Source organism: Lissotriton vulgaris, unplaced genomic scaffold, assembly GCF_964263255.1.
Source record: "Lissotriton vulgaris unplaced genomic scaffold, aLisVul1.2 SCAFFOLD_6860, whole genome shotgun sequence".
Taxonomy (NCBI): Eukaryota; Metazoa; Chordata; class Amphibia; order Caudata; family Salamandridae; genus Lissotriton; species Lissotriton vulgaris.
In genome coordinates this window covers 24,596-44,414 of record NW_028240848.1, presented here as the reverse complement: position 1 = coordinate 44,414, position 19,819 = coordinate 24,596, and the positions used below count along the sequence as shown (strand labels likewise).

Sequence of the window (19,819 nt, the reverse complement as noted above, 5' to 3'; positions counted from 1 at the left end):
TGCAGTTTGTAAAGCTTTGATATCAGAAACTTGAAAATTAGATGAGGGTTGAGACTCATTAATGATGCTTTTAGCTTGGTCCTGTACATTGGTTAAATAAAATTGTTTCTTAAACTTTAACTTCCGAATAAATTTAAAAACATCAATCCAGGTCTGTACATAATTATAGGAGTTTTTAGGGCAAAAAGAGAGACTAAGCGATAACAGCTGTTTTTCTGCTTTGGAGAGGACAACATCCGAGAGATTTACAACTGTGGTGCCAATTTCATCATCGGAGATGATATTCATTTCAGATGTTTTGTCTTTATCTGATATCGCTCCATCAGTGATAGCTTGCTTAGTTTTTACCATTTCTTGCTTTTGCTTCTCTTTGCGAAGCCTCTCCCTCTGGTGTTTCCTCCTTTCGTTACATTTGTAGTTTTTGCATTTCCGGTTGTATTCCGCTGTTGCTGGGTTTTTGGTCGTAAAGTTTTGAACCTGTCCTCGATTAAAAAACCCAATTCCTCGGATGGTGCAAAATGAGTTGGAACTTGTGCTTGTGTAGATGCCCCCGCCTGCTCGTCATCCGAACACACACTATTAGTGTTTGAACTCAATTCCGCCTCTGAAAGACCCACTTCTGGTCCTTCGCTGGGTACTTGCAAGGTGGCTTTGGGGATGAGCGCTTGTCTCTTCATTGTGTCGTATTTCCGAGCAAAAGTGAAAATTCTGCCCGTCTCATAGTCCTGTTTATCCTGGGTGAATTTATACTGTTTGCGTATGCTGATCGTTTCCTGATGTTTAGCTAATCTGCCATCTATGTCATCTCTGTATTTTTTGATGTAATCTTTATCCTTATGTGTTTCCAATTCACTATTCAATGCTTCAATTTGTTTTAAAATCTCATTCCTGTCAATCTCCGCATACTTTATCAATATGCAAATCATATTTCCGAAAGCCTCCTGATTGTTGGTTGCCCATTCCTTCAACATGAGGGGATTGGGGTTCTCAAAAAATGGAGCTCTGCCCACTTCTAAATACTTTTTGAGCAAGCGTTTTTCCCACCACTTAGTGGTTTCAGTCCTTAACAATTTTTCCAACTTTTTCAGTTTGTCCTTTAAATCGGTGCTGGAGTTACTTTCCTCCGTGGTTTCCTTATCGGTTCTCATTGCCGGAAGGTTCACAAACATTGCATGTGGACAGGATATTTAGGAGAAAATAAACAATACACTGCTCCTAACCGTTGTCTAATCACGGAAAAAAGGTGCCTAACTCTGAAAGTTTCAATATCCTTTCCCCCGCACAATAGGATGTTTCACACGCGTGTGTGTCAGCGTGCCCTCTCTGACTTACCGCAGATGCCTCGTAGTCCCTCGGGGTCCTTCCGACTCCTGTAGGGTGCTGCTTCGGAAAACTGTGTTCTCGCTGGGAGTGCTTGCCGATTCTTCCTTCCCGTGCGGGTAGCTGCCGACTTGATTACTCCTTTCGGGTCAAGTACAAGATCCGCCTCCGCGGTGTCGGCCATTTCAGCCCGGTACCTCGTTATGAAAGGAGGATCCATAAAGGCAGAAACAGACGTATTCTGTCCAAATTGTATGAAAACAATATCCTGTCACCTCAGCCCTCGATGCTGCGATATCCACAGGTACAGATCGCTCGGACACAAAAGTTTATGAATAAAGTGATTTATTTTCTCCTCTCCACCAGCATGACACATTTCAGCTGACTTACAACAGCCTTGTTCAAATGGCATCAAAATACCAATGGGAGTGTTTAAATACTGTGCATATTAGGATTGACAACAAACACCTGGTTAACTGACATAGAAAAAATCTTTCCACTCCTCAAAATGATAAAAGTGGAAAACTTTTTTATGTAAGGTTAAAAGCTGAACAGAATTCCGAGGTGTTTACCCCAAATTTACACGCCCTACACGAGATACACTTGTGGAAACCTTTTTTAATTTGATTTTAACAAATCACAAATAAAAACTGAATTGTTAATAAACCTAAAATCATAATGATGGGTTCCAACATTCAAATTACGCATTGTAGATAATAAATGTTAACAATGCTAAATGTAGTGTATGCGCTCATGTATAAAACCATAGTGATAAAAATGTGTTCTCTATTTCAAATGAACGCCTCTAAAAGAATGTCAGACATCTTAACCTCGTACATTCACAATAGTAAATAAACTAATGTAAACATTAACTCCATTCTATGTCATTTAAAAATAAATAAACCCGTGCTTGATGTCAAATTGAAGTGCACATGCAATAAAACATTTAAAGTGCATAGTGACTGCGCAATATCTACAAATTTTCAATAAAAGGTAAATATAAAACCATCACAAGGTGATAAATAATGGCAAAATTTGCGCTAAAATTTTATATAAAGACACAGATGTAAACATTGAAAGACAGAAGCTGATCATGAGAACCTTACTCACTACTATGTTGACATCTGAAGCTGAAACGGATATGTTATTTGAGGCACCTGTTGGAACTTGCACTTTCTAGATATATATATATATATATATATATATATGCAGGACAACTCCGAGACTACATTCAATCGCGCAGATCGGCGAAGCAGGAGACGGACCACAGGATCAGGTAAAGTGGAATGTTTATTTTACAAAATGGGCAGCAATGACGCGTTTCGGGCTCGGAAGCCCTTGTTCACAAGCGGAGAACAACAAACACAAGCAATCTTGGATTATTTAAAGAGAACCTGCCTCCACATCTCAGCATTGCCGATCACATGATCCATGGACACTGAAAAAATACTATCTTGTGAATGTTTGGTATAACATCATTCTATAAATTCTATAAATTCATATACACACTAAAGTGGTATTTCAAAATTGGATAATAGCATAAAGGCATGATATATATATATATATATATATATATATATATATATATATATATATATATATATATATATATATATATATATATATATATATATATATATATATATATATATATATATATATATATATATATATATATATATATATATATATATATATATATATATATATATATATATCCAACAGAGAGATGGCGTCTTTGAACACCCCTCCACTGGAGGTTGGGGCTGGCCACAAGTGGATGCCGCCGCTTTACAAATAATCCAAATTCTTATCGATTTCAGCAAGAAACGAGCCACTCCGATTGTGGATGCAAAACTAGCAATTCATACGGGCAATTACTAAAATATATGTATAATTGTAAAGCTGTTCATGGGCATGGGACAAGTGTGTTGTACATATCATAACACACTCTACCGTGCGGTAAAGAGGCACCCGAGGTAGAGAGGAGCGACATTTGGTGGGAAAGCATTCTTGGATTAAATACACTGTCTGCCCCACCGGAGCTAAGCGAGCCGTGGAAGAAAGGGCATCGCGCACATCGGTGAAGATATTGGGAGAAAAAATCAGAGAAATCACCTGGAGAACGCGGACCAGTCCCGAGGAGGCTTCCGAAGGCTGCAGGACGCGGAACGGGTGAGTGAACTCCGCCCCTTAACTTGAATCCGGTAAACCTCGAACAGTCAGGAAAGAAAGTCTCAGCCAGCCGTGGATGATATTGTGTGCACTCGAGAATGTTTACAGATACGGAAAGGGAAGAAGCTGCAGGGAATCTCTTTGTGTAAAAAATAAGTGGAAAGAGTAAAGAAAAAACACAGGAGAAAACGATACCTGGAACTCTTAAGAACTTATTTTTTACTCTTGAAAAAACATACGAGAAAGAAATTCGCAAATGGTGGGAGGCAACTAGCCTCCAGAAATACCTAGAAGTCGGGAGAGTCCCGAGAGGTCTCAGAATATTTATTGTTCCCTCATACGAAAGCCCTAACAAGGAACTGCTCCAGGAATGGTCCGAGTACATGACAGAAGTGACCCATGGAATGCTGAAGATGCTTGGGAAACATGCATGGAAAGATAGGGCGAAATTGCAGGAGGAAATAAAAAACATTGAGAATAAAATCAGTGAAGATAAAGATCTTGGCAGCCGATGAGTCTGTAGGCACCATGGGAAGTAGACTCAAGAACATAAACATGGAGAACACAGAGGAGAATCGGCGCTACTTCCGAGACCTCCTTTTCTCCGTTGACCCGTCCATCAGCCTAAGCATCGGAAGGGTCATCCTCTTCCACGAGACCACGTACCAGAAATCCAGCAACGGCAAGCTGTTTCCAGAAGTCATCAAAGAGAAAGGGATCGTTGTGGGGATAAAGGTAGATAAAGGCACAGCAGCATTGGCCGGGACAGATGGTGAGACCACGCTGCAAGGACTGGATGGGCTGTCGGAACGCTGTGCCCAGTACAAGAAGGATGGGGCCAACTTCGCAAAGTGGCGTTGTGTGTTAAAGATCTCAGATTCCTGCCCCTCGCAGCTGTCCATCCAGGAGAACGCCAACGTGCTGGCGCGCTATGCCAGTATCTGCCAACAGAACGGGTTGGTGCCAATCGTGGAGCCTGAGATTCTGCCTGACGAGGACCATGACCTCCAGCGATGCCAGTATGCCACCGAAAAGGTGTTGGCTGTGGTTTACACAGCTCTGAACGACCACCACGTCTACCTGGAGGGGACCCTGCTGAAACCCAACATGGTAACCGCCGGCCAGGCCTGCCCTAGGAGGTACACCCCCGAAGAGGTTGCCATGGCAACAGTCACCGCCCTCATTCGCACTGTCCCAGCGGCGGTGCCAGCAATCACTTTCCTGTCTGGAGGTCAGAGTGAAGAGGAAGCCTCCCTGAACCTGAACGCCATCAATCGCGCCCCTCTCCCCAAGCCCTGGAAGCTCTCCTTCTCCTTCGGACGGGCCCTACAGACGTCTGCGCTTGCTGCCTGGTCGGGGAAACCCGAGAACCTCAAGGCTTCCCAGGAGGCCTTCGTCAAGAGGGCAAAGATTAACAGCCTGGCCTCCAAAGGTGAATATGTCGTCTCCGGAACAACACATGCTGCTGAAGCCCAGTCTCTCTTTACAGCCAGCTACACCTACTAACGGACTTGTCTTGGAACTCCTCTCCTGCAACTTCTGACTCTTTCCAATGCCCCCAACCACCATTTTTTCCCTAGATATCTCTCTTCTCCCATAGTGTGACCACTACTTTTGTGAAAAAGATCATACACTTCGAAAAGTCATTCCATTCCTTCTCCTTGCTGCCCATTTGACGAGTTTTATCGCCTCTTCAGTTCTTTGCCCGGATCTCCCCTACCCTCGGATGTGAAAATGAAGGACCCGTCGGGCACTGAAAGGCCACAACTGAATTTATTCAAATGTAAATGTGAAACCGTAACTGGAAATACAAAAGCCTTGAAAACTAAAAAAAAAAAAACAACAAAAAAAACCAGATGAAAGAGAGACTTATCGATTATGAGAACGTAATCAAAACGAGGAAACAAGTGAAGTTCATTAGGGACGAGAGGGACTATGCAAATGGCTGAATATTAACCTTTGCTAGGAAATTTGAAGCTCAGCGAAAAAGCCAACAAATAGCAAAGGCACAGTCACAAACTGTGTCCCAGCCCAACACAGAGGAATCGGAGGTATCAGAAGACAACTCTGTACGAGGAGACAAACAGAGAAACACAACACCATCATGTGAGGAGAACAATGGTGGTGGAGAGGAACAAGCATCTACCTCAATTTCCTCTTCCTCTTCGTTTTTTCACGAATACAAACTGATACGGGGCCTGCGACAGAGACCAGCTGCACGAACCCACCCTCCAGAGGCCACAAGAGGAAAACGAGGAGGGGTAAGAAAAACTGAAATGGGTCGTGCCACCCCAGTGATGACACGCAGCAGAGGAGGGGGCAAATGGAATTAGTGGACATGGGTACATTGAAGAACATGGAGGAGAAAACCATTATCAATCAATCAGACAGGGCTCTGTCTGAGAAAGAACAAGGTCTATTACATTTGGAACTTACATTTTGCCCCACTCCAATGTTCGACTATACACAAACGAGGATTGACCTTTGTAGATTTGTTAGGAAAATCAAATTAATGAAAATACATAAACTCCACCGAAAGAAAACACCGCCTTGACAACAAAAGAGGACATTGGTCTTGATGTGTTAGTTGGAAGCGATATGGAGATGCTAATCGTGGCGCGAAGTCTGTTGGATGAAACTGACTCAGATATTGACCATGCCATATTCCCCACACAATTTCTGGAAGAGGGGGGAATTGCCTAAGAGGGATGCAAAAGCAAGATGACTATAAAATCGAAATACATCCCTAAGAGTGCACATGATGCTATTGACACCTTCTAGGAGGTAGTGATTGGAGAGCTGAAAAAATTACAGAAAAAGAAATTCAACGGTACAAGAAGAAATTTCAACAAATCGGAATGGGATACAATCAAAAGCTTCAAAGATGATAACAACATAATAATCAAGCCAAGTGACAAAGGGGGAAACATAGTAATTCTAAATAAAAAACAATGGCCCACATGCATCAAGCACTTTTTCATTCGCAAACGGTGCGATTCCTTAAAATCGGCCGTTTGCGAATGCAAAAGTGCTTTTTGGGATGCATGAAGCAATTTTAGAATTCGCAACATTGTTGCGAGTTCTAAAATTGCGGGTGCTTTTAAGAAGTCGCAGATGTGCGACTTCTTAAAAGCAATGCATCATTACTTTGAGAAGTTGAAATTCGCAATTAGGGTTCCAAATTTACCGAGTGGTTGAACCACTCAGTAAATTTGGAAAAAGTGTTTAAAATGTTGAAAATGCTTTTTTTTCAACATTCATGTTACGGACACACATGTCCTTAGGACATGTGTGTGTGCAACATGATGCGAAAAATACATTTCAGGGGTGCATGGGGGGTCCTTTGGACCCCCCCCTGCACCCATGAAATTTTCTAAGTGCCACTCGCAATTTGCATTGACTCCTATGGGCCTTTTGGCCCATAGGAATCAATGGGAATTGCGAAAATTAACTTAAGAATTCGGTATTTCTTTGGGATTCGGTAAAAATTGCGATTTTTACCGAATCACAAAGAAATACCGAAAAAAATGATGCATAGCATTTTGCACTTCTTAATTTGCGATTCCTTATTTTTCGCAAATTAAGAAATGCAAAATGACACAATGATGCATGTGGGCCATTATGAGGATGAAGCATTTTCCCAATTGAGAAAACCTGAGCACTACATTTCCATAAAGATACAAAACTACATAGACAGCATAACGAGGCACCATGCCCTTATTGAAGATTGGAAAGATAGAGGCATACTGGATATAAAAGACTGGCAGAATTTGAAATGTGAACATCCGCAGCTGGCCACCTTTTATCACTTAACAAAAGTACATAAAAGTAAGATCTGGCCGCCAGGACGACCTATTGTGTTGGCAATAGACAGCCTCCTGGAAAAAACCTCAACATACATTGACAACTTTATTGCACCACTTGTAAAAGATCTGAGCTCAAATATTTGAGAGACACCCAAGACTTTTATAAGGACCATTGAGGGATGATATGGGAGAAGGACTTATTGCTAATTACATTAGACATTACAAGCATTTACACTTCCATACAACATGAGGATGGCCTAAAGGCGATGGAAATCTTCTTGGGAAGACGACCATTGAAATATAGAATGCACAATAATATGCTTATTGCAATTTCAGACTTCTGTTTGAAAAACAATATTTTCTTATTTGCAGGACAACTTTATTTGTAACTGCAGGGGACCGCGATGGGCACATGCTTCGCCCCCAGCTACGCGAATTTATTCGTGGGGTGGTGGGAGGAGCACGTGGCCTGGGTGGGGACCAACGAAAAATGGGTAGAGAAGATATCCCTGTGGGCCCGCTACATAGATAACTTTTTCATCGTGTGGCAGGGAACACATGAGGAGGCCGAAGAATACATTCAGATCTTGAATGAAAATCAGCAGAACCTCAGGTTCACTGGTCACATTAGTAAAGATGAGGTTTTTTACTTGGACCTGAGGGTAGTCATTCAAGATAATAAAGTTTAGACGGCCCTCTACAGAAAACCCATGGCAGGAAACACAATCCTGCACGCAGGTAGCTGCCACCCACGCAGTGTTGTAAACAATATTCCACTGGGAGAATTCCTGCGGATAAAGCAGAATTGTTCCACTGAGGAAGACTACACGAGAGCAAGAAATGAATCCTGAAAGAGATTTGAGCGAAGGGGATATTGTAAAGGCGTTCTTGGTGAGGCAGAAAGGAAAAGTGATGCTAGGCCTAGAAATGAACTGCTTATAGATAGGACAAAAGCAAAAGATATGCAAGTGAGGCTAATTACCAACTTTACTGATAGATCTCCGGAAATGTTCAAAATTGTACGCAAAAATTGGAACATACTGAAATCAGATGGAGTGGTGGGCAATTCCCTACCGGACTACCCATTGGTCACATATAGTAAAAAAGATTCCCTCAGAGACCATCTAGTGAACAGCCACTATGAATACAAGAAAAAGAAAAAGGCCCCAGCTTTAGGATTCTATCCGTGTATGAAATGTAAGGCCTGCAAAAATTCACAAAAAGTAAAAGAATATGAGATACCAGGAAAAACAAAGAAGGGGACAATTTCGAAATTACTTAATTGTAATTCGGAATTTACTGTGTATTGCCTAATATGCCCATGTGGCAAAATGTATGTGGGAAGTACCACGAAACAGACCAAACTTAGGATATTGGATCATATGAGAGCAATTAATCTAAAAGATCAGAGCTACCCTGTGGCCCGACACTATGAAAAAGTGCACAAAAGCAACAGCAATTTGCTAACCTTTTTCATTTTGGACCAATTGATAAGAACAGAGAGAGAGGGGGCGACTGGGTCAAGAAATTGAGGACCTTGGAATCAAGGTACATAATTATGCTCCAAACAAAGAATCCTGGAGGGTTGAATAATGAAGAGGAAATGTGGAGACATATAGGGTAGGACCACTTGACTATATGTATGGCATCCCCTTAAAACTATTCCCTGCAGTAGGAATATTAGCCAAGTTACCGTATCTATGTAGAATAAATGTCACATACAATATTGGTATTGAAAATAACCTAATCAAGCTAATAAAGAGATATGTGACTCTTTGGGCACTAACGTTCAGGCCTGACATGTGAACCGAAATGTGAAATGTCAAAATGTATGCTTGTGACGCAAACAAGCGAATGCCCATTCAGGGCTAAATTAATGGTACTGAATTGTATAAGATATACATAACTGTTGAAAATGAATGCGATGAAATTGCACAAAATATAATGAATGATTTATTATATTGATTAAATGTTTATAATCGCAATGCTTTCGGACAATCTAAGATGGCTGCCACACATCAATAAATTCAATTGAGGTGCCCTTCTTTTATGTTTGTTTTTAATCACATGACAATGTTTTGAAGAACTTTATTTAAATGTAAAAATAAGTCTCAATCAGACAACACTGACAAAGGCGGCAACGCCGAAATGCGTTTGTTGACTGTTAAAGTGTGCACGCGGGAGAATAAACCTGGTGTAGAAACTACGAAAATTTTCACTGGAGTGTCCTTAATCGTAAAGCTGTTCATGGGCATGGGAACAGTGTGTTGTACATATGTATATACACATGTAGTATACGTCATACAATGTAAATGTGGATCTAAATACATAGGAAGTACAACTTGCGCCCTAAAGAAACGCATTTTAGAGCTCATTAGAGCAGTTAAAAACAAAGACATGTCATACGCCACTGCGAAACACATGGCAACCTGTCAAAAAAGTGACTGGAGAGCTATGTCCTATTATGGGATACATATGATTGATGTGGATGAACGTGGGGGCAATAGAAAGCGCAAATTGCGACAAATTGAATCCAAGTTTATAATCAGACTTAAAACCAAAATGCCCAGAGGGATGAACTTTGACGAAGAACTTTATGTACATTTGGAATAACATCAGTGAACTGTTATATGAACTGCTTTGGTGAAATGTAAATACATCGAACTGTCTAAATTGGGTACTATACCAATTAATGTAAAAAAACATACAGAGGATTGATGTTTAACTATGGTACTATACCACAATCAAATTCATCAGTGCTTCTTTGCGGCTGCTAAGAATCATATATCTGTATTATGACTATCTTAAGTTGAATGTTTAATATGAATACAACGTCACAGTACCTAATGTCGATAATTATGTGCTTAAAACGCTATATGTCAGAAATATGTGAACATTTCTGTTTTATAACTGAACCACTAGTCCCACAATGCATCTTAATAGCCAGGTGGGATAAATAGTAGGCATAGTTAATTGCTCACTTACCGTGAACAAAGCCTGTTCCCAGGCTGAAACACGTTGGTCTGAGCTGGAGTAATAAACCCTTGTGAACAACTCAGAACTTTGTTGTGCCGCATTCCTTGTGTGAAAATGGAATGTCGGGCCAGGATCCGGCCCCTATGCAGAGCACCCACAACAGAGCGCTCGAGTCGAGAGGATCACTTTGGAGAGTTGGCTAAGTGACCCCTGAGCGCCCGCTTCTATTGCGAAAGAAGGAAGAACCGAGAGATTTCACCGGAGGTTGAGCGCCGTGAGACGGTGTCGGAGGACGCCGTCGTATTGGGAGTCTCCCGAAGGTGAGTGGCAAAGCAAGCCATTGTGCAGCTAACAAGCAACAAGCGCTGTGTTCTCCGTGACGCCCACCAGGGAAACCGTTACCGTATACAATACGGAGGTTTCAAGAGGCCATCGGGGAAAAAGTTCTGATGATAGGAAAAAGGATTGAAACTCCTCTGAGGCTCAGAAGTGTGAGAGTGGAAGTGACATTAGCATTGAAAAGAGCACGCATCGTGTAAACAAACAAACAGACTTTAAAATGGAAGCGCGAGCTGCCAAACGCGCTGACAAAGCAAATAACATGTTTAAAACCATCGCAAATGTAGACAAAGATAAAGAAAATCCCAGTGCCAGTAATGCTAACGCACCGCAAGCAAATGCGTTCAAACAAATGTATAATCAAGTGGAAAAATTGTACAAAAAAGAAATAAATAAAAGCTGGGAAGTAATCGCCATAGAAAAATACATTGAAGTAAAAAGAATTCCGCGTGGATTGAGAATCTTCACAATGCCAACACATCCGGAAACCAAAAAAGAATTAATTGAAGAATGGATACTCAATAATACAGCGTGTTCACTGAACATGCGTATTTTAATAAAGCATGCCAAAATTGACATAATTGATATTACAACGAAAATCAATGAAATTGAAGATAAAATCCAACAACATCCCAACAAAGAAGAGACAACAAAGCTGAGGAAAGAAATGGACGAAAGACTAGAAAAATATGAGACCGAGATAGAAGAACGCAAGGAACGCAAATTTAAAAGAGATGAGAAGGATTACATCTCAGGGAGAATATATTGACCTTTGCTCGAAGGTTTGACCATCTAAAAAAGAACTTCCCAAAAGGAACTACACCACCAAGCACCAGTGGATCACAATCAAGTGATGGAATTGAGAGTGAAACAAGTGACACTGGTTACGCTTTTTTAGAAGACGTGCAGCTCTGGAATTTGAACAAATCACTGTTTCGAGGAGGGAGCCGCGGAAGAGGAATATCCTGAGGCAGAGGAAGGGGGTCAAACACCGCTGCCGGAAAACAAGGAAAACCCGAAGAGCCAAAAGAAAGAAAAACTTACCCTCTACGAAATCTGAAATAGAGAATTTAATAATAAACCTGTCAAAACACGAACTCACAGAGGAAGAAAGCTCTCTATTAAATAAAGGGCTCTCCTTTTGTCCGTAGAAACACTTCAATCCTGTCGAAACAAGAATTGATTTCTATAAATATGTCCGCAAACTGAAATTAGCTAAAATACACGAACGTCGACCAAAACAAACTGAAAATATTTTGAAGTAACAACAACCCCGGATGATGAATCACCGTGGCAGATCCAAGAGATCCCTGATCTACAGAATATCTTTGGATTACTTTATGAAGAGGAAACACCACTAATATCTGGATCTCAATTGATGGAAGATTTGGATGTAAGAACTGATCGGAGGATCAATAGTGGCTTAAAAAACAAATCAAAATTCTGTCCGACATTATCACCTGGTAACAGAATAGATATGTTCTCTGAAGCAGTAGTAGAAGAAATAGAAAAACTCTCAAACCTAAGGAAGAAAAATAACAGAGAAAATCTAACAAGCAAAGAAAGGAATGCCATAAAAACATTGAATGATGACCCTTGCCTGACAATAAAGCCAGCAGACAAAGGCGGCAATATCGTCTTAATGGAAACACCAAATTACATTAAAGAAGCCAACAGGCAACTAAATAACCCAACCAACTACAGCAAATTAAAAAGAATCCAATGAATGAGATGATACTACACTTGAATGGACTACTAGAGAACTGGCAAAAAAGTGGATTACTGACTGAAGATGAAAAGAAGTTCCTCATGAACGAATTCCCAGTAATCCCAACTATCTACTTTTTGCCCAAAGTACATAAGACATTGACCGATCCACCAGGGAGACTAATTGTCTCATCATGTTCAAGTCTATATGAAAATGTTTCACAGTATGTAGACTTATTCCTAGCCCCAATTGCGAAAAGCCAAAGCTCATATATTAAAGACACTGGGGACTTCTTACGAATATTAGAGAATATCTCGTGGAATGAAAATTATCTAATGGTTACAATTGACGCAGTCTCCCTGTATACTTCTATAAAACACGAAGTAGGATTAAATGCGTGTCACTACTTTCTGAAAGAAAGGAACATTAGCAATCTCAAACATACAGAAATGTTAATGACAATGATCAATCTATGTCTCACGAATAATGCATTCTTGTTCAACCAACAACTCTACAGACAAGAGTGCGGAACTTCCATGGGCATCACATTTTCACCCAATTATGCTAATACCACCATGGATTGGTGGTAAAAAACTATAGCATGGGACCCCATAAACCAAGCAGATCTGGAGAAACTGATCCTATGGGTCCGTTATATAGACGATTTGTTTTTAATATGGAATGGCACTAAAACTGAATTTGATTTCTATTATTCCAAACTTTGCAACAACAGCATTGGATTAGATTTTACATACAACACCAGTGACAAAGAAATAGACTTCCTGGATCTGAAGGTTTATGTAGAGGACGACCGGATACACACTACCTTATTCTGGAAAACAAAACGCTACTAACAGTATCCTATATGGGACCAGCTTTCATCCTCAACCGCTACTGGCGAGCATCCCATATGGCGAATTCATTCGCATGAAAAGAAACTGTTCAAACGAAAGAGATGCAGAAATTAAAATTGAGGAAACTGCTGAAAGACTGAGAACACGGGGATACAGTCAACAAACTTTGGAAAAATGCAAAAAGAAAGCTGCTAAACAAAACAGAACAACAATACTTATTCCCAAATTGAAATCCAATGATCCCCAAGGACCCCCACGCTTTGTAACAACATACAACAAAGAAAGCGAAATCATTAAAAGTAAAATCAAAAAATATTGGCACTTGATATCAGGGGACCCTGATATCGGAAAGATAGTAGGAACTGAACCAACGATAACCTACAAAAAAACTTCTTAGCTTAAAGACAAACTAGTGCATAGCCACTTCATAGAGAAAAAAACTAAAATCAAAAGAAATTGGCTCACAGACCAAAGAAATGGATTCAAAAAATGTAACGCTTGCAAAGCATGCAAAATTGGCCAAAATAAAACAACCTTCGAAGAAGCTGATGGAAGAAGCATCCAGATCACTGAAAAAATAAACTGTTTGTCCACACATGTAGTATACGTCATACAATGTAAATGTGGATCTAAATACATAGGAAGTACAACTTGCGCCCTAAAGAAACGCATTTTAGAGCACATTAGAGCAGTTAAAAACAAAGACATGTCATACGCCACTGCGAAACACATGGCAACCTGTCAAAAAAGTGACTGGAGAGCTATGTCCTATTATGGGATACATATGATTGATGTGGATGAACGTGGGGGCAATAGAAAGCGCAAACTGCGACAAATTGAATCCAAGTTTATAATCAGCCTTAAAACCAAAATGCCCAGAGGGATGAACTTTGACGAAGAACTTTATGTACATTTGGAATAATATCAGTGAACTGTTATATGAACTGCTTTGGGGAAATGTAAATACATCGAACTGTCTAAATTGGGTACTATACCAATTAATGTAAAAAAACATACAGAGGATTGATGTTGAACTATGGTACTATACCACAATCAAATTCATCAGTGCTTCTTTGCGGCTACTAAGAATCATATATCTGTATTATGACTATCATAAGTTGAATGTTTAATATGAATACAACGTTACAGTACCTAATGTCGATAATTATGTGCATAAAACGCTATATGTCTGAATCATGTGAAAATTTCTGTTTTATAACTGAACCACTAGTCCCACAATGCACCTTAATAGCCAGGTGGGATAAATAGTAGACATAGTTAATTGCTCACTTACCGTGAACAAAGCCTGTTCCCAGGCTGAAACGCGTTGGTCTGAGCTGGAGTAAATGTAAATGTAAATGTATTGCGATTTATATAGCGCACGTATCACCCGCAGGCATCAAGGCGCTTGCCTTGGGAACCCGTCCTGGTATTCCCCTGTGAGATAACCCCAGCAGGGTATCCACAAGGTGAAAGCTAGGCATCCCGCCGCAAGGGGCCGTAGTGGAGATTAAGCAAGCTATTGCCCAGAGTCGCAGAGTGTGAACCCATGAGTCGAGTAGGCACCGGAACGAGAATTATCAAGTCCGTGGAATTTTTGAGCCCAAGACCCGCCGAGGCGGGGAATTGAACCCTGGTCCAGGACCGATCTCAGCTTCCGGGTCTGCTGCCTCTAACCCCTGAGCAAAACTTCTCCACCCTCGAAAAATGTTTCACAGTATGTAGACTTATTCCTAGCCCCAATTGCGAAAACCCAAAGCTCATATATTAACCACATCGCTGCTGTGGTTATTTTTCCCCTGTGCTGGAAATTGCTATTCTCCTATTTTCATGACAAGCTCAGCTCGTCATCAGCACAGCTCAACTGTGCCTCATGACGAGCTGAGCTCGTCATGAGCATGGAAGGGGTTAAAGACACTGGGGACTTCTTACGAATATTAGAGAATATCTCGTGGAATGAAAATTATCTAATGGTTACAATTGACGCAGTCTCCCTGTATACTTCTATAAAACACGAAGTAGGATTAAATGTGTGTCACTACTTTCTGAAACAAAGGAACATTAGCAATCTCAAACATACAGAAATGTTAATGACAATGATCAATCTATGTCTCACGAATAATGCATTCTTGTTCAACCAACAACTCTACAGACAAGAGTGCGGAACTTCCATGGGCATCTCATTTTCACCCAATTATGCTAATACCACCATGGATTGGTGGGAAAAAACTATAGCATGGGACCCCATAAACCAAGCAGATCTGGAGAAACTGATCCTATGGGTCCGTTATATAGACGATTTGTTTTTAATATGGAATGGCACTAAAACTGAATTTGATTTCTATTATTCCAAACTTTGCAACAACAGCATTGGATTAGATTTTACATACAACACCAGTGACAAAGAAATAGACTTCCTGGATCTGAAGGTTTATGTAGAGGACGACCGGATACACACTACCTTATTCTGGAAAACAAAACGCTACTAACAGTATCCTACATGGGACCAGCTTTCATCCTCAACCGCTACTGGCGAGCATCCCATATGGCGAATTCATTCGCATGAAAAGAAACTGTTCAAACGAAAGAGATGCAGAAATTAAAATTGAGGAAACTGCTGAAAGACTGAGAACACGGGGATACAGTCAACAAACTTTGGAAAAATGCAAAAAGAAAGCTGCTAAACAAAACAGAACAACAATACTTATTCCCAAATTGAAATCCAATGATCCCCAAGGACCCCCACGCTTTGTAACAACATACAACAAAGAAAGCGAAATCATTAAAAGTAAAATCAAAAAATATTGGCACTTGATATCAGGGGACCCTGATATCGGAAAGATAGTAGGAACTTAACCAACGATAACCTACAAAAAAACTTCTTAGCTTAAAGACAAACTAGTGCATAGCCACTTCATAGAGAAAAAAACTAAAATCAAAAGAAATTGGCTCACAGACCAAAGAAATGGATTCAAAAAATGTAACGCTTGCAAAGCATGCAAAATTGGCCAAAATAAAACAACCTTCGAAGAAGCTGATGGAAGAAGCATCCCGATCACTGAAAAAATAAACTGTTTGTCCACACATGTAGTATACGTCATACAATGTAAATGTGGATCTAAATACATAGGAAGTACAACTTGCGCCCTAAAGAAACGCATTTTAGAGCACATTAGAGCAGTTAAAAACAAAGACATGTCATACGCCACTGCGAAACACATGGCAACCTGTCAAAAAAGTGACTGGAGAGCTATGTCCTATTATGGGATACATATGATTGATATGGATGAACGTGGGGGCAATAGAAAGCGCAAACTGCGACAAATTGAATCCAAGTTTATAATCAGACTTAAAACCAAAATGCCCAGAGGGATGAACTTTGACGAAGAACTTTATGTACATTTGGAATAATATCAGTGAACTGTTATATGAACTGCTTTGGGGAAATGTAAATACATCGAACTGTCTAAATTGGGTACTATACCAATTAATGTAAAAAAACATACAGAGGATTGATGTTGAACTATGGTACTATACCACAATCAAATTCATCAGTGCTTCTTTGCGGCTACTAAGAATCATATATCTGTATTATGACTATCATAAGTTGAATGTTTAATATGAATACAACGTTACAGTACCTAATGTCGATAATTATGTGCATAAAACGCTATAAGTCTGAATCATGTGAAAATTTCTGTTTTATAACTGAACCACTAGTCCCACAATGCACCTTAATAGCCAGGTGGGATAAATAGTAGACATAGTTATTTGCTCACTTACCGTGAACAAAGCCTGTTCCCAGGCTGAAACGCGTTGGTCTGAGCTGGAGTAAATGTAAATGTAAATGTATTGCGATTTATATAGCGCACGTATCACCCGCAGGCATCAAGGCGCTTGCCTTGGGAACCCGTCCAGGTATTCCCCTGTGAGATAACCCCAGCAGGGTATCCACAAGGTGAAAGCTAGGCATCCCGCCGCAAGGGGCCGTAGTGGAGATTAAGCAAGCTATTGCCCAGAGTCGCAGAGTGTGAACCCATGAGTCGAGTAGGCACCGGAACGAGAATTATCAAGTCCGTGGAATTTTTGAGCCCAAGACCCGCCGAGGCGGGGAATTGAACCCTGGTCCAGGACCGATCTCAGCTTCCGGGTCTGCTGCCTCTAACCCCTGAGCAAAACTTCTCCACCCTCGAAAAATGTTTCACAGTATGTAGACTTATTCCTAGCCCCAATTGCGAAAACCCAAAGCTCATATATTAACCACATCGCTGCTGTGGTTATTTTTCCCCTGTGCTGGAAATTGCTATTCTCCTATTTTCATGACAAGCTCAGCTCGTCATCAGCACAGCTCAACTGTGCCTCATGACGAGCTGAGCTCGTCATGAGCATGGAAGGGGTTAAAGACACTGGGGACTTCTTACGAATATTAGAGAATATCTCATGGAATGAAAATTATCTAATGGTTACAATTGACGCAGTCTCCCTGTATACTTCTATAAAACACGAAGTAGGATTAAATGTGTGTCACTACTTTCTGAAACAAAGGAACATTAGCAATCTCAAACATACAGAAATGTTAATGACAATGATCAATCTATGTCTCACGAATAATGCATTCTTGTTCAACCAACAACTCTACAGACAAGAGTGCGGAACTTCCATGGGCATCTCATTTTCACCCAATTATGCTAATACCACCATGGATTGGTGGGAAAAAACTATAGCATGGGACCCCATAAACCAAGCAGATCTGGAGAAACTGATCCTATGGGTCCGTTATATAGACGATTTGTTTTTAATATGGAATGGCACTAAAACTGGAAAGGGTCGACCAATCGGTCCCCCCGCACGTATGGCAGAGTACCACGATCCCCCCGGGAAGCCATCTTGGGCGGGGGCGAGTCTCGGCTGGTATGCCCGAAGCGGCGTAGCCGGGGCGCGCCTTTTCCCGCCCTGGAGTGGGTTGGCCTAGACACTGACGCGGCTGGCCACGCCCTCTGGGCAGGCAGGGGCGGGTTTATGCCTGCCCTGAAGACGGATAAAAGGAGGATCAAGACCAGAAAGCAGCCTCTTGTTCCTGTGCTCTGAAGCTGCACCTCCTCGCTGCACGTGAGCTCGAGACGGAACGAAGAGCCAATTTTGACCCACCCACCAGCCCCTGAAGACAGCGAGTTGTTTTAAATAAAGTTTGATGGTTAATTCTGTTTCGTTTACAGGTTGTGGTATTATCATGAAGATTTTGAGTATGCAATAAAGAATGTCCGATTGGTGTTACGTTTTGCAATAAAGTAATTCTGCTTTAGTGTTCATCAGTAAGCATGCTTTGAATAAAGTATTATTGCTACTGTCTGCTATATTTAGTCTTAGTTATTTAGTTAGCATTGTCGTATTTATTTTGGTCGGGCGGTAAGGTCATGATCGGTGAGCACTAATTGGAAGATCCCTATGAGTTGGCGTCACCCATTACGGGTGGGGGCGCTCGGGGGAGGTGGCCATTGGCCCCTCAACAGGGAGGCGGTCCCTTCTAAGGATAGGTCGCCGAAAGGAAAGGGAAGGCGGTCAAGGCCCCTTCACGGGTAGGAGGGGTTACAGCCCCCTCCTGGGGAATTTCCCGGGGCCAGGTCGTCTGCGACGGCAGATGTGGTAAGTTGTGTGGGGTTTGGGGGGGGGTCTACGCTACCTTCTAGATACCTCACACGAGTCCTCGTACGACCTTTAAGTGGCGTCGAGTTTTATTGGGGCCCCCGTCAAGTCAAGGGAAATTGGTAGTTGCACTTGAGGTATGCCTCCGTGCCGCCCCTCACAAGTGAGCGGGATATGTCTGGGTTAGGGATCTTGACACCGGTTACGACCTTGCCGTTGGCCCTTAAACGTTAGGATGTACAATTTCAAAAGTTAAAGTAAATGTTGGTAGGATGTTAGTTCGGCTAGGAGAACCTTTGTATTAGAGGATATGTTAAGGTTAGCCAAACATCGCAATGTGGTAATGAAATTGTACATAATATGAAACTGTTGATTTAATGTTTTAATTTTGTTTCATATTTTAATAAATACGGCCCGGGAGGGTCACTCCCTCCCGACTTCCAAAAACTTCAGAACTGTTTCCGGTTTCCCATCCTTGGGGATTGTGTTGAGAGGGGGTGGCGGGTATCTCAGCCATATGAATTTGATTTCTATTATTCCAAACTTTGCAACAACAGCATTGGATTAGATTTTACATACAACACCAGTGACAAAGAAATAGACTTCCTGGATCTGAAGGTTTATGTAGAGGACGACCGGATACACACTACCTTATTCCGGAAAAAAAACGCTACTAACAGTATCCTACATGGGACCAGCTTTCATCCTCAACCGCTACTGGCGAGCATCCCATATGGCGAATTCATTCGCATGAAAAGAAACTGTTCAAACGAAAGAGATGCAGAAATTAAAATTGAGGAAACTGCTGAAAGACTGAGAACACAGGGATACAGTCAACAAACTTTGGAAAAATGTAAAAAGAAAGCTGCTAAACAAAACAGAACAACAATACTTATTCCCAAATTGAAATCCAATGATCCCCAAGGACCCCCACGCTTTGTAAGAACATACAACAAAGAAAGCGGAATCATTAAAAGTAAAATCAAAAAATATTGGCA

General features: G+C 41.2%; 1 pseudogene; it reads left to right on the top strand.

Annotated features, from left to right (window-relative positions):
* The first annotated feature begins 3,998 nt into the window (after positions 1-3,998).
* On the top strand, positions 3,999-5,288 carry LOC147672517 (fructose-bisphosphate aldolase B pseudogene; annotated as a pseudogene).
* The last annotated feature ends 14,531 nt before the right edge of the window (positions 5,289-19,819 follow it).